Source organism: Caloenas nicobarica, chromosome 1 (assembly GCF_036013445.1).
Source record: "Caloenas nicobarica isolate bCalNic1 chromosome 1, bCalNic1.hap1, whole genome shotgun sequence".
Taxonomy (NCBI): domain Eukaryota; kingdom Metazoa; phylum Chordata; class Aves; order Columbiformes; family Columbidae; genus Caloenas; species Caloenas nicobarica.
The window spans coordinates 84,429,128-84,441,118 of NC_088245.1; the positions used below are offsets into that span (position 1 = coordinate 84,429,128).

Consider the following 11,991-nt stretch of genomic DNA (forward strand, 5'->3'; position numbering starts at 1 on the left):
TTAGTTTTGTAAAAACAACATTCCTTCATTAAATGTTCCTTACATTTAGCAAAAAAAAAGATCAGCGTGAATCTTTTTCTAAGCTACAGCTGTGTCAGAAAGAAATAAAATATTTAGGATTCATATTAAAAGGAAAAATTAGTAGACCCAGAATGGGTCCAAGCTCTTGTAGAAACACCTCGACTAGATCTCAAAGAAGCAATTGTCAAAATTAGTATTAGAAACTAGATTACCCTGGACTAGATGTCTACCTATAGTCCTAGGGAGAACCAGAACTGCTTCTCACAAGGATATAGGAGTTTCGCCTTCTGAAATGCTCTTTGGGCTACCATACCTGGGCAGAAATACTGGACCCCCACAGTTCGAAACTAAGGATATGTTTCTCAAAAACTATATGCTCGGCTTGTCTTCTTTTCTAGCTTCTCTCAAGCACCAAGGGCTGCTAGCACAATCTCTGCCATTAGAGTTTGCAGCTCACAAGTTTCAGCCCGGAAATTGGGTCCTGGTCAAATCCTGGAAGGAAACTAAGCTTCGGCCAGATTTGGTGGTCGGGGGCATTCTGTGTCCGAGGACGTGTTCCATGCGCTATCGAGACGGCTCTAGCAAAGAAAATGCCTTTAGGGCCACCGCTGTACTCTGATAAAATGATGCTGCTAAAAGAACAGGGAGAACAATACTAAATACGTAACTCACGAAGAAAAGTGTGAAATCATATTGTCTAGGCTTGAAGCCACCTACGAGACCGTATCATAAAATAATTCCAAAACAACAAAAGTAAAAACAAGGAGTGGAGGAAATTGAAAGGAGGAGCCACTGAAGGAGGAACGTTGTTCTTACAACTGATCTGGCACCTGACCCCAGCAGGAGGGAATGATTGAGAGACATGGGACTATGAATCCTTAATGTATGAGTACAAAGCGCGTGGCCTGATCAGCTGAAACCGCACATAAGTGGGGGTCGAGTTTAGAAAGCAAGGGGGTCCTTTCTGAACCTCGTGACTCAACGGGAGGGTCTCCCTGAGTGATTTTTCTGAGTGATGTGAAATAAACTCGGTATAGAAAAGGGGACGCCCTTGGCCAAGGTATTGCAAAATTGGGAAAAGATCCAGCAAGTTTGTCAAGAAAAGCATGCAATGATCTTATGTGGAGAAGATTGGCAAATTGTAACTAAAACTCAGCTAGAAAGCAGATGTCCTGGACAAATGAATTCCTGGTATGTACAGGATGATTGGGCATACGAGCAGCATCAAGAGGATGGTGGCAAATGAGTATAAAGTCTTGGGCTCGGGCAGGCGAGGCAGAGTTGGGCACAGGGAGGGAGGGGGAGCAGCGGGCAGGAAGGCTCGGGTCTGCGGTGGGCTGAGTGGGTGTGTGTGGGTGGGGGTGTGTGTGTGTGTGTGTGTGTGTTTGGGCGGGGGGTCGAGGTTTGTAGGGGGCGCTGTGGCGCCCCCCGGCGGTGGGGATCGCGGTAGAGGAGCGGCCAGGTCGCGGGACGCTGGTCCGCAGGGCACCCGGTTCGATCCCCACCCCGCCCTTTTCCTGCCCCCCCGCGCCCCTGCCTCGCTCTCTCGCCCTCGCCTCAGCCCCCCCTGGCCCGCCACCAAGCGCCCAAAGCCCTTCGCCTCTCCTCCTTGCCGCTCACCAGCCTGCACTGGCTGCCGCCCGCTTGGCCCTCTTGCTCTCGCCTCCCCGGCCCCCGGCAGCCACACAGCCAGGGACACCCCGGCAGCACCGCAGGAGGGGAGCCCTCTGGGCCGCTGCCCTCCCGCCCCCCGCAAACCCACCCCCAAACCCGCCCCCCCCTAAACCCACCCCCAAGCCCGCCCCAAATGCTGCGTGCGCCCAGAAACCCTGACCTGCACCACAAAGGCAGCAGCAGCAAGGAAGATCAGGGCTCTGGGCGCAGATGGAATCCACAGCATCTTCACTCCTGAAGTTGTCTGCCAGAGGTGGAAAAGAGCTGGCAAAGGTCTCACTCCCGAAGTTCCTGCGTTACCTCGGCCCCACGGGAGCCCTGAAGCCGGAGGCACCCACCCAAGCGGATGCACATCCTGAGTTGTTCAGGTGGGAAAGCAGCAGCTCCTCCTGTTCCGCAGCCCAGACGCGCGGGTACCGGCTGCCCAGCGCCATCCGCCGGGGCTCCCCCCCTTCAGCAACACGGCGGCCGCGGCCTCTCCCGTCAGGCCCCGCTGCCTTTCCGTGGGCGCTCCCATCCAAAGAGCGGCGGCGGGAAACGCGAGTGGAGTTTGTGGCTGCCCGGTCTGAGAGCGGAGCTGGGGCGCCATGGATGCCGTGGTGTCCCCTCGCGCCCGTGGGCACGGGTGGCTTTTTTCGGGCCCCGGCCTCGGCTGGCTTCTCTCCGCGGCCTCCCCCGGGCCCAGCACCTGCAGACGGGGACACTGGCCCGGTGCCCGGCTGGCAGGGGAGCTGGTGGCCGGGTCAGTGTTCAGCCCTATCCCCGGACTGGCACTCTGTGCTTTGTTAGAGTGGTTTCTGGTGTTCGTGTGTGCTCATGGAGACGTGCAATGTGTTCAGATGGACGTAGGTAAAGCACACAGTGTGCTCCCCCTTTGGGGGACTTTTTCTTTCGTATTCCCGATTTCTGACCCACAAGGATCCTTTACTTTCACACCTTTAAATCTGCAGTTTGAGCTGGTCTTGTGTTGGGCGTTTGCCAGTTTCATGCAACACGTAATGAAAGGCGTTTGCTGCTGAGGGGGGTCTGAGCTCCAGGTAGAGCCTTGTGCACAACCTCGGCCTGGGCACCACGGTGCGGTGAGGGATGGACACGTGGACTGAATGGCTTCGTCTGCCAGGTACCTTGTTCAGATACGGATTTACTTGTTCATTGCTCAAACATCAATATTAGAGTTAGTGTTCAGTTGAGCTTTCTCCTGTGTCCATTGTAAAGAGATCTACAGGGAAATGCAAAACCAACATGATGTTCCTCTATTATGCAAGTGTAACTCGTGCCTGCCTGTACTGATGGGCGGGTGTATCATTTTCAGCATCTTCTTACAGAGGCTTCCCTGAACTTGGGTTCTATCTTCTCGTCTCAAGCAGAGAGTGCTCCGAAAGCTCCTGTTACAGCCTGTCCTTCGTGCGCCTTTGGGTTCCTGTCCGTGTCTGTGGAAAGCAGGCTGTTGGGCGGAGCTGAAGGCTGATTGTGAAATGTTTGTGTTGAGAAATCCGTTTGGTTGTTCTTTCAAAATAAACAAATCCTATCATTTACCTATACTATATGTAGGAAGAGTAACCTGATATTAATTCTGTTCAGTGTGTGAAGAAATACAAAGTGTTCCTCTGCTAGAGCTATGAGATCAAGAAGAATGCTTTTACTGTGGATGCTGTCAGCAAGCAAGCAAAGGCAGCTCCAATATGTTATAAATGATCACAAGGTAAACTTGGTACTTTCCGAGAGAAAGGGAAATACATCCACAGGAATGAAAACCAGATTTTTTCAACATTTTTTTCAGTAGTGCATGTCCTTTTAGAGTGGCACTTTACATGCTCAGTTTGTCCAACAGGGCAAAATCTATTTAATACGACTCTGTGCTTGGATGTTTTTGGTAAATATTTTGTTGCAGTTGAGTAATTAAGGTTGTTTTTCTCCCCTCATCTCCAGGTTATCTCTGGACTGAAGCTTACACCATTATTTGCTTCAAACCAGATTCTACCAAGTGAATGTCTCAGTTGCCTGGTAGAACTCCTTCAGGACGCCAGTACAGCCCCATCTCTCGCCTTGTCTGTGGCTACTTTGCTACCACAGCTGGGTAAGGTTTGCATCTGAACTTTTTATCTTTGGTCAGGGAAAGGGAAGACAAGACAGGTGCAGATTCTGTGGCACGGGTGATGAACCTCTTGGGAAAAGCAGCAGGTGAGACAGACAGAGTGTTTGGAGTGGAGTGCTCGGCCGAGCCAACTGGCAGTACATACAAGGCCAGATAAGACGTTGAGTCACCGTGAGAGGCAGATTTGAAGTCACCTCTGTGAAATGGCAACGATCGTGCTTGTCAGAATTTGCTTCCTCGCGGGGTAGGGTGAGGAATTATTCTCTTTTCCTTGAGTTTTGGAGCTTGAAGGGTCTACCTGTTTTAATGAAGTGAAGAAACCTGCCTAGGGGATGCAAAGAGAGGGAGGAGCCACGTTACATCAACAAGCGTCATCGCCTCAGTTACCTCTCCCATTGGAGTGTTTGCTGGGCAGCAGTTTGGGCTTTGCAGTGGCCTGGGCCTGTGTGCATCAAGCTTCCCAATTCTGAAATAGTTTGTAGTGCCTCTAACTTGTTTCCTGAGATGCATTTTGTACCCATTTCACAGAATTGGGACTTCATTGTTTAGGGAGCTCTGTGCTCACAAGAACCTACCTATGTAGGTTACCCGTACAGGGGAAAAATTGATCGCTTCACTGTCTAGTTTCTCATAATGTGTGAGTGCTTATTCAAGATTTGAGTCCTTTTTGATGACCTCCTGTTTATCTGCTCTGGTTCCTGGAGACTTTAGCCTCTTTGAGCTTCTTTCAGGTTTTTGAAACAGTTACTTTTTAAATTATAGTGGTTGCTGGGGTCCGTAACTACCTTCTCCAACCTGCTGGGTCGGGAAAGTTTTAAGAATTAGTCCCTCTCCAACTGATCTGGCGCTTTACCTGTCATCCTTGTTTGCTACGTCTTTTTCAGGGCTCCCTAAGCAGAACCGGCTTTTTTTGTTTAACTCTTCCTACATAACCCTATCAAGGTGTCGGTTTTGGTCTACTTGCCCACTCTAGTGTGAAGCAAGAAAGGGAGAGAATTGATTTTAAGCTTTTAAAGCCTTTCAAGTGCAGGTTTTGTGGTCTCAAACAGAACTACAACTTTGTAGGTAGGAGGTAGGCCATTCCTTCGGTGTTCAAGCCTCTGGAGGAAAAGCATTAGTGTTTCAGTTAACCCCAAGTTCGGAAGTAAGGTAGAGATGCAAGTGCATAGGAGCTGTGATTTATTTGTAGCTGTTTGTGAAACAGACGTGAAAAACTGGTCAAAGACTTTGGCTTCTGCTTAGATTGGGAGCTAATACAACAGCTGCTTTTGCTGTTTGACAGGGGTTTTTGTTACCAATTCTGAAATTCCAGCTTTAGACAGTGAGACTAGAGAAGCTCTTCAGGATACCTACAATCTGACCAGCGTGCTGGCAGGAGTGGTTCATCGAAGCTCTACTAATGTCAGTGGCCCAGTCGTATCACAGGTAACAGGAACTAATGCTTAACTATGTTTGTCTACTCTTAGGTAGTGTCTATTATGCTGCATGCATGTTAGAACCCTTTAGAAGCTCCATCTGAAATAGTGTGTTGGTCTTAGCTGTGTATGTTGTTTGCTAGACGCGGCTAGTAGGACAGCATTTTAATGCTGCATAGAGTTCTTTGTACTCTTTCTTTAATCGTGCTTGAGCTTCTCACCTGCTCTAATTGAAACAAATGTATTTTAATATCCACAGGTTTCCTCATATGGGGCTCTGAGCTTTCAGCAAGTACTTGGTGGCTGCCTGTGGTCGCATGTCTTTTCTGAGAGGGAGGGAAGACAGAAAATGAATTTGCCAGCAGTTCTGCTGCCCTTGATCTGTGGAAAACGAGTCAGGCATCCGGTAAAGGACGCTTTTGTCACAGTTTGTGTATTTGTCCAGGCACCTGGAGCAGGAGAAGACTAAGGGCTCCAGGTGACTTGCCAGTCAGTGGGAGAGATTTTGTAGTCACCAAGTAGATCCGGTTATAAGACCTTTAATTTCTTATGTCACACGTTTATATGATGAGATTTGGTTTCAGCTGCTATCCTGTGCTGTGATTTTTGTCATAATTGTGCATATTAACTTTATATTAACTCAATTACGTTGAGTGCTGAAAGTATGCTGTATGAAAGACTTATCTAGCATTAGACCTGTTGGCAGTCTTTACAGCAAACTTGTTTTCCTCTAAGCCAGGGGTGTCAAACTCATTTTCAGCGAGGGACACTTCAGCCTTGCGGTTGCCTTCAAAGGGCCAAACGTAATTTTTGGACTCTGGAAATGTGACTACTCCTACATGTACACAGTCCTAAAATTACATTTGCTATGAATGAGTTTGGCATTTTTACTCCGAAGTAAACAGAGATTTTTCTTTGAAAACCATGTTGTTACAGCCTGTCGAATGCAGTGGTTGTGGGACTTTCAGTGACTGGATATTAATTGCCTCTTAGCCCACCCCCATGCCCCTGGGAGCTGTCAAAGAGAAGCAGCAGGGGAAGATTCATGCTTGTCATCAGGAACAGACTAATGTTAGATTAAAATGAGTTTTGTGCAAGGCTCCTTGTAAGAGATCTAGTGACTCTTAAAAGCACCTGCGATAAAGGACCTTTGATAGTGCTGGTGCCTGATAGTCTTTTTTTTACAGATGTGCTCAGTTAAAAACCGCCCACACTATAGGGATTGCAATCTGAATTTTGCTTGGCTTGGCAGAATGGTGCCTAGTTAAAAAACAAAACACCCCCCCCGCCTCCCGCCACAGAAACAAAATAGAGTCCCCCAAGCACCCCACCCTCAAGCCCCAAATTCTTGTAACTAATTTCTGGATGCTTTAATAAAAAGTCATTGTTTGACTTTCTGGACTTTTCAGTCAATCCACAGAACACGAGGTAACGATACCGTGGTTAGGACTCCTGGCGAATCTCTGTCATCACAACTTACCCGTTCAAACTAAGATAAAATCTTTGGGAAGAGTTTTGTTTTTGTGGCACGAGTCTGGCTTGAGGGCAAGAGAGTTACTGGACTCGGGGGAATCACCTTCGTATTTCTTATGCTCGTTTTCGTGGGATCAATGACCCCGACCTGCTTGTTCTCCGGAGTTGGGGGTTGTTTCTCCTGTACTGGAGAAAATAACCAGTAGAACAGGTGGTTGGGTGTTCTCTTTCCTTCTCTACGTTTCTGTGTTGTTGCACTAGCTTGTGTCAGGCATTCCGTTTCTGCAGCTGTTCTCTGCAAACGAAGGATGCCTTTAACATTTGAGCGTTCTTCCTTCGATAATCTGGATGTTGTTAACACAGGAGGACTGTAGTTGGATTTTTGGTAAGCTGCCTGAGCTTTGGCCGACAAAGAGCTCAGTCTATGAAAAGATAAATCGATAAAATGCCACTGATCTTGATGCCAGGCCAGGACCCTTGAATACTCATAGACATCCATGCCTGAGCTGCTCAGTTCCTCTCTCTCCATGAATCAGTGCAAAGGTAACTTAAGATTCAGTTCAGAAATGCCAAGTAATCTACACGGCACTGAATGTGACACTGTTTACCTCGGAAGAAAGGAGGGGGAAGGGGAAGGAGGAGCTATTGTCAGATCTGAGCACTGAGTAGAGAAGGGTTGGGGGTCAATTTTCAGTGGTTCTTTTCTATTGGAGACATAAGCAAAATGACTTTCTCATCTTTCTTTAAAATAATGATGGCACTTCTTGGCTTATTCTTTTTTTCCATTTTTCCTTATACAAGTTCAACACAGACTGTAGGCATTGACATCCACACCAGTGTGGTGCAGTAGAAGGCTAAAATAGATTTCCTAGAGAACCCTGCGCTCTGTCACCAGGGTGAAATCGGTAATGCCGTCCCTCTTCAACACACCTGAGCCCAGATTTTGAACTGCTCTTCTGTGTTTGCAGTTGCAGACAAATGTTTCTTTCCTTTCATTGCAGACTTCTGAAGGTGTTCCAAAGAGGATCTTCAGAAAATTGCAGGATTCAATATACACTTACGAAAAGCCAAATCAAGGACCGATAACAAACCTCCGCTACCCAGTAATGAAGCCGAAGGCCTCACAAAGAGGCCAAAGGTTCAAGTCAGGAAAGGACGACATCTAGGAAGGTGAGAAATATAGCCCTGCCTTAGTGGGTTTGGGTTTTTTTTTGAAACGACTGCATTGACAGGCGTGAGGTGAATAGTTGCTAGGTGTTCTCGGAGACCAGCTTGCATGGGCAGCAGTTCGATGTCCTTGTCTCTCACGTTCACTGGAAAACAGTTATCCCCAGCTCGCAGTTACACACCCTCATCCACTACAAATTTGCAAGTTAAAACTGGGAGAGACACTGAAGGCAAAGCAGGACATTGCCCACAGCTCACTCCTTCATGGGTGTTGGTGCTTCCGGGCTAGGGAAGGCTGAGGGCCTGGGTTAAGGACCGATTAAGCAATCTGGACATCCATAAATCCAAGGGTCCAGATGGGATGCACCTGCGGGTGCTGAGGGAGTAGGCTGAAGTCATTGCTAGGCCAGTCTCCATCATCTTTGCTAAGTCGTGGGGAACGGGAGAGGTGCCTGAGGACTGGAGGAAAGCAAATGTCACTCCCGTCTTCAAAAAGGGCGAGGGGATTGGACTGGATGACCTTTCGAGGTCCCTTCCAATCGCTGCCATTCTGTGATTCCTAGTCTGATGTCTCTCAGTCGTTCGCCCCTGCGGGGCTCGGGTGCCAAATCAGTTGCCAAAGCAACATTCCTCCCTCACTAGCTCCTTGCAGGGCTCAGGCGAAGGCGAGAGAGCGAGGCAGGTGCGCGGGGCCGGCGGGTTTGTGGGTGGGAAAAGCGGGGATCGAACCAGGTACCTTCCGGACCGCTCTCCGGCGACCTGGCCGCTCCTCCAGCGAGATCCCACGGCCGGGGAACGCACGGCGCCCCCTATAGGCCTCACAGCGCCCTGCGCGCCCGCCCGCCCGGCCCGGGGCTGCTGTGCTGAGGCTGGGGCTGTGGGAGAGCTCGGGAGGGGCCACAGCGCCCCCTGCAAACCTCGACCCGCCCGCCCAGCCCGGGGGGCACCCACCGCCTCGCTGCCTCCCACCAGCACGCCACGCCGACACCGCCCGCCTCACAGCCCCAAATGCTCCTCCCGCACACAAACAACAGCCTCTCGTCCCCGTTTTTCCCCACTTCCTCCCCCTCTGCACACCACCTGCAGCCCCGCTACAACCCCACCTGCCCCCCTGCCCAAACACACACTCCCCCACCCGCCCTCCCCGGCCCCGAGCCTTCCTCCCCGCTCCCCTGCCCGCTGCTCCCCCTCCCTCCGTCCCTCCCTGCGCCCAACTCTGCCTCGCCTGCCCGAGCCCAAGACCTCCCGCTGCTGCCAGCTGCCTGCTCGGGCCTGAGCGGGCGGGTCGAGGTTTGTAGGGGGCGCTGTGGCGCCCCCCGGCGGTGGGGATCGCGGTAGAGGAGCGGCCAGGTCGCGGGACGCTGGTCCGCAGGGCACCCGGTTCGATCCCCACCCCGCCCTTTTCCTGCCCCCCCGCGCCCCTGCCTCGCTCTCTCGCCTTTGCCGGAGCCCTGCAAGGAGCCCTTCAAGGAGGAATGTTGTTTTTGCAGCTCACCTGGCACCTGAGCCCAGCGGGGGGAAGGACCGACAGACAGCACACTAGGAATCCTTCACAGAAAACAACTCTCTTCCAACTAATCCTGCTATGCAAACTGGTTCCTGCATTTAAAAAACAAGTAAATCTAGAGGGAAGGCTAACCAGGAACCCATCTTTTAAAGAGATCGATCAGGGGAAGGGGCTTGTTAGGATTACATGAATGCATCGTGGAAACTGAGGCAGGCGTCGGGCAGTGCGTAAACCCTGCAGTACCCAGCTCGTGGGGAACAGGGCAGGGCATTTGCGGCCGGCATTTGGGGGAGGATGTAAGCAGGGCTTTTTGCCCTATTGCCAACTTTTAGGTAGAACACCCCGTTTTGCAAAAGCATTAGTAAAATATGCTTTGCTGAGAGATCCTGCCTGAGCCTATTCTATTGGCAAGATGGTCGTTTCCTACAAGTCTGGGGGCTCGTCCGAGATTCGACGTCGTCATCTCGGGGGTCCCTATCGCCAAAGGACGCGAAGGCGCGGGGGCCCCGTTGATTTCAATGGTCTTCTGAATGGTCGGTGGGGACTCCAGCAGGGCCGGACAGAAAGCCCGAGGCTGTATGGAAGAAGGCGGATCCCTGCAAACCACAGGGGAAAGGATAAAGGAAAAAGTGGGGGGCACGATACGAGCGACCGGGCAGCTCTGTGCACAGACCAAGGTAAGAAAACAGACTGTTAAGTACTACCTTGGTGGCCGGGGGCGTTCTGAGAGGAGGGACGAGGCGGAAGGAGAAGCCTCGGGACTCAGAATGGGAAATAGAAAGGAAAAATGCTAGGCCTAGGGAGGATAAAGTAAAAACCACCATAAAGAGGATGGTTAGAAATGAGTATGAAATCCTTGAGAAAGAATTTTAGCTGCAGTTGTGTGTAAGTTAACTAAGGCGCCTGTGGAGCTGGTCTCTGCAGCATCCTACGCTCCTCCCTGTGTGTCGCTTCTTGATTCCCTTCCCAACTGTCTTTGCTGTCCTTACTGCCTTTGTTGGGCTTTACCCTGGGATTGCCCAAGTTATTTTCCAATGCAGCCGGCAGGGGAGCGTGTGTGTGTGTTTGTGTAGGGGAAGAATTGGGGGATTGGACTAGATGACCTCTTGAGGTCCCTTCCAATCCCTAACATTCTGTGATTCTGTGGATAGGGGTATGAAATGCTCTTCTCCCCTCCAGTGTTACATGTATGTAGCCACCAGCTCTGGGACCCTGGGGATTTGGTTCTGTGAGGAAATCAAACCCGTACGTTAAGGGAAGATGGGGACTGATGTGGATCTTTATTTTCTAATATTTTTTTTCAGGATACAATCCATCCTGAGCCGATGTTAACCTCTTACTGAGAGAGGTGGCCAGTCCAGAAAGATAATTAAGCAGAATGTGGAATTAGCCCTAGAGACAGGGGGAAATTGGACTGCCTGGCCTCAAGGTGATTCTAATTGAGATGATAACAATCAAACAAATGGAGAAAATTGCCAAACAGTGGTTAAAAAAAAATCTGATAAAAGTGATTAGAGCTTTTGAGGAGATCAGAGTAAATTGAACGGAAGCGCGGGAATGTAGACAGAAGCCAGAGCAGCACCCCAGCGTCGACTGGGGAAGGTTTTGGAAGGCTTTGTAATGAACTGGTAGCAAGTGTGGTTGTGGGTCTATGGAAGTATTTCAGTGAGCATGTGCCAGGCTGGCAAGAGGAATTTGCAAAAATTCTGAGTGTGGCTGTGTTTGTTTATGATGGTCCGGAAGAGAAGCAAAAAGTTGAACTAATGAAAGAAAGATGGAACAGGAGATTGGTTTGTAGCAGCAGCTTTAGCTAGAAATTTGCAAGTGAGAGACAAAGATTGGAGGGGAAAATTAAAAAAAAAAAAAAGAAAAGAAAAGAAAACCTGGAGGATTTAGAGTGAAGACAAGTGATAAAAGGGAAAGATGGAGAGAAAACAGAATGCTATTTTTGTGGAAATCTGGACTATTTACCCCTAAGGTGGCAACCATTCGCAATGACTGAAGGAGGAAAACTCAATAGACTTTGGAAAATCAGAGGGGCTCAAAATGTTTGTGGGTTGTGGTTTCGGTTTTTTTTTTGCTTGTGTGTTTTGTGGGTTTTGTTTGTGTTTTGTTTTTTTTTTTTCATGTGGAGAAACTTGTTTAAACGGCAAAAGGGCACATAACTGGTAAAGCAGGAGGCCATGACGCCGAATTTTTAGTAGATACGGAAACTACCCTATCCCTTTGAAATGTTATCCTAAAGAGATCTAAGACCGACCGAAGGTAGAGTTGTAATTCAGTGGGTAGCAGAGGGAAGGAGAGAGAATTCTGAATAAACTCCTGTTTGTGACTATAGGAATTAAAAGTGTATGGGGAAGGTTTGTATTAGTGGAAGAGTCCCCAGCTTATTTATTAGGGAGAGATCTTTTACAGGCTCTAGGTGTGGAAACACAGTTATTGCCTGGGGGGGAGGGGTGACAAGGAGAAAACTTGAAAGACATTACCAAGAAGTTTGTGTTGGGTTTGGCTGGGCTGGAGTTAATTCTCTTTATGGTAGCTAGTATGGGACTATGTTTTGGATTTATGCTAAAAACAGATACAGAGATGTTTTCATTATTGTTGAGCAACGTTTGCAAAGAGTGGAGGCCAGTTCTGCC

General features: G+C 49.4%; 1 long non-coding RNA gene across 1 annotated transcript; it reads left to right on the top strand.

The window, feature by feature from the left end:
- The first annotated feature begins 5,138 nt into the window (after positions 1-5,138).
- On the top strand, positions 5,139-10,034 carry LOC135984460 (uncharacterized). The gene is made up of 3 exons (XR_010605633.1): positions 5,139-5,215; positions 7,680-7,848; positions 9,903-10,034. It is a non-coding gene; the product is annotated as an uncharacterized LOC135984460 (long non-coding RNA).
- Positions 10,035-11,991: the final 1,957 nt, after the last annotated feature.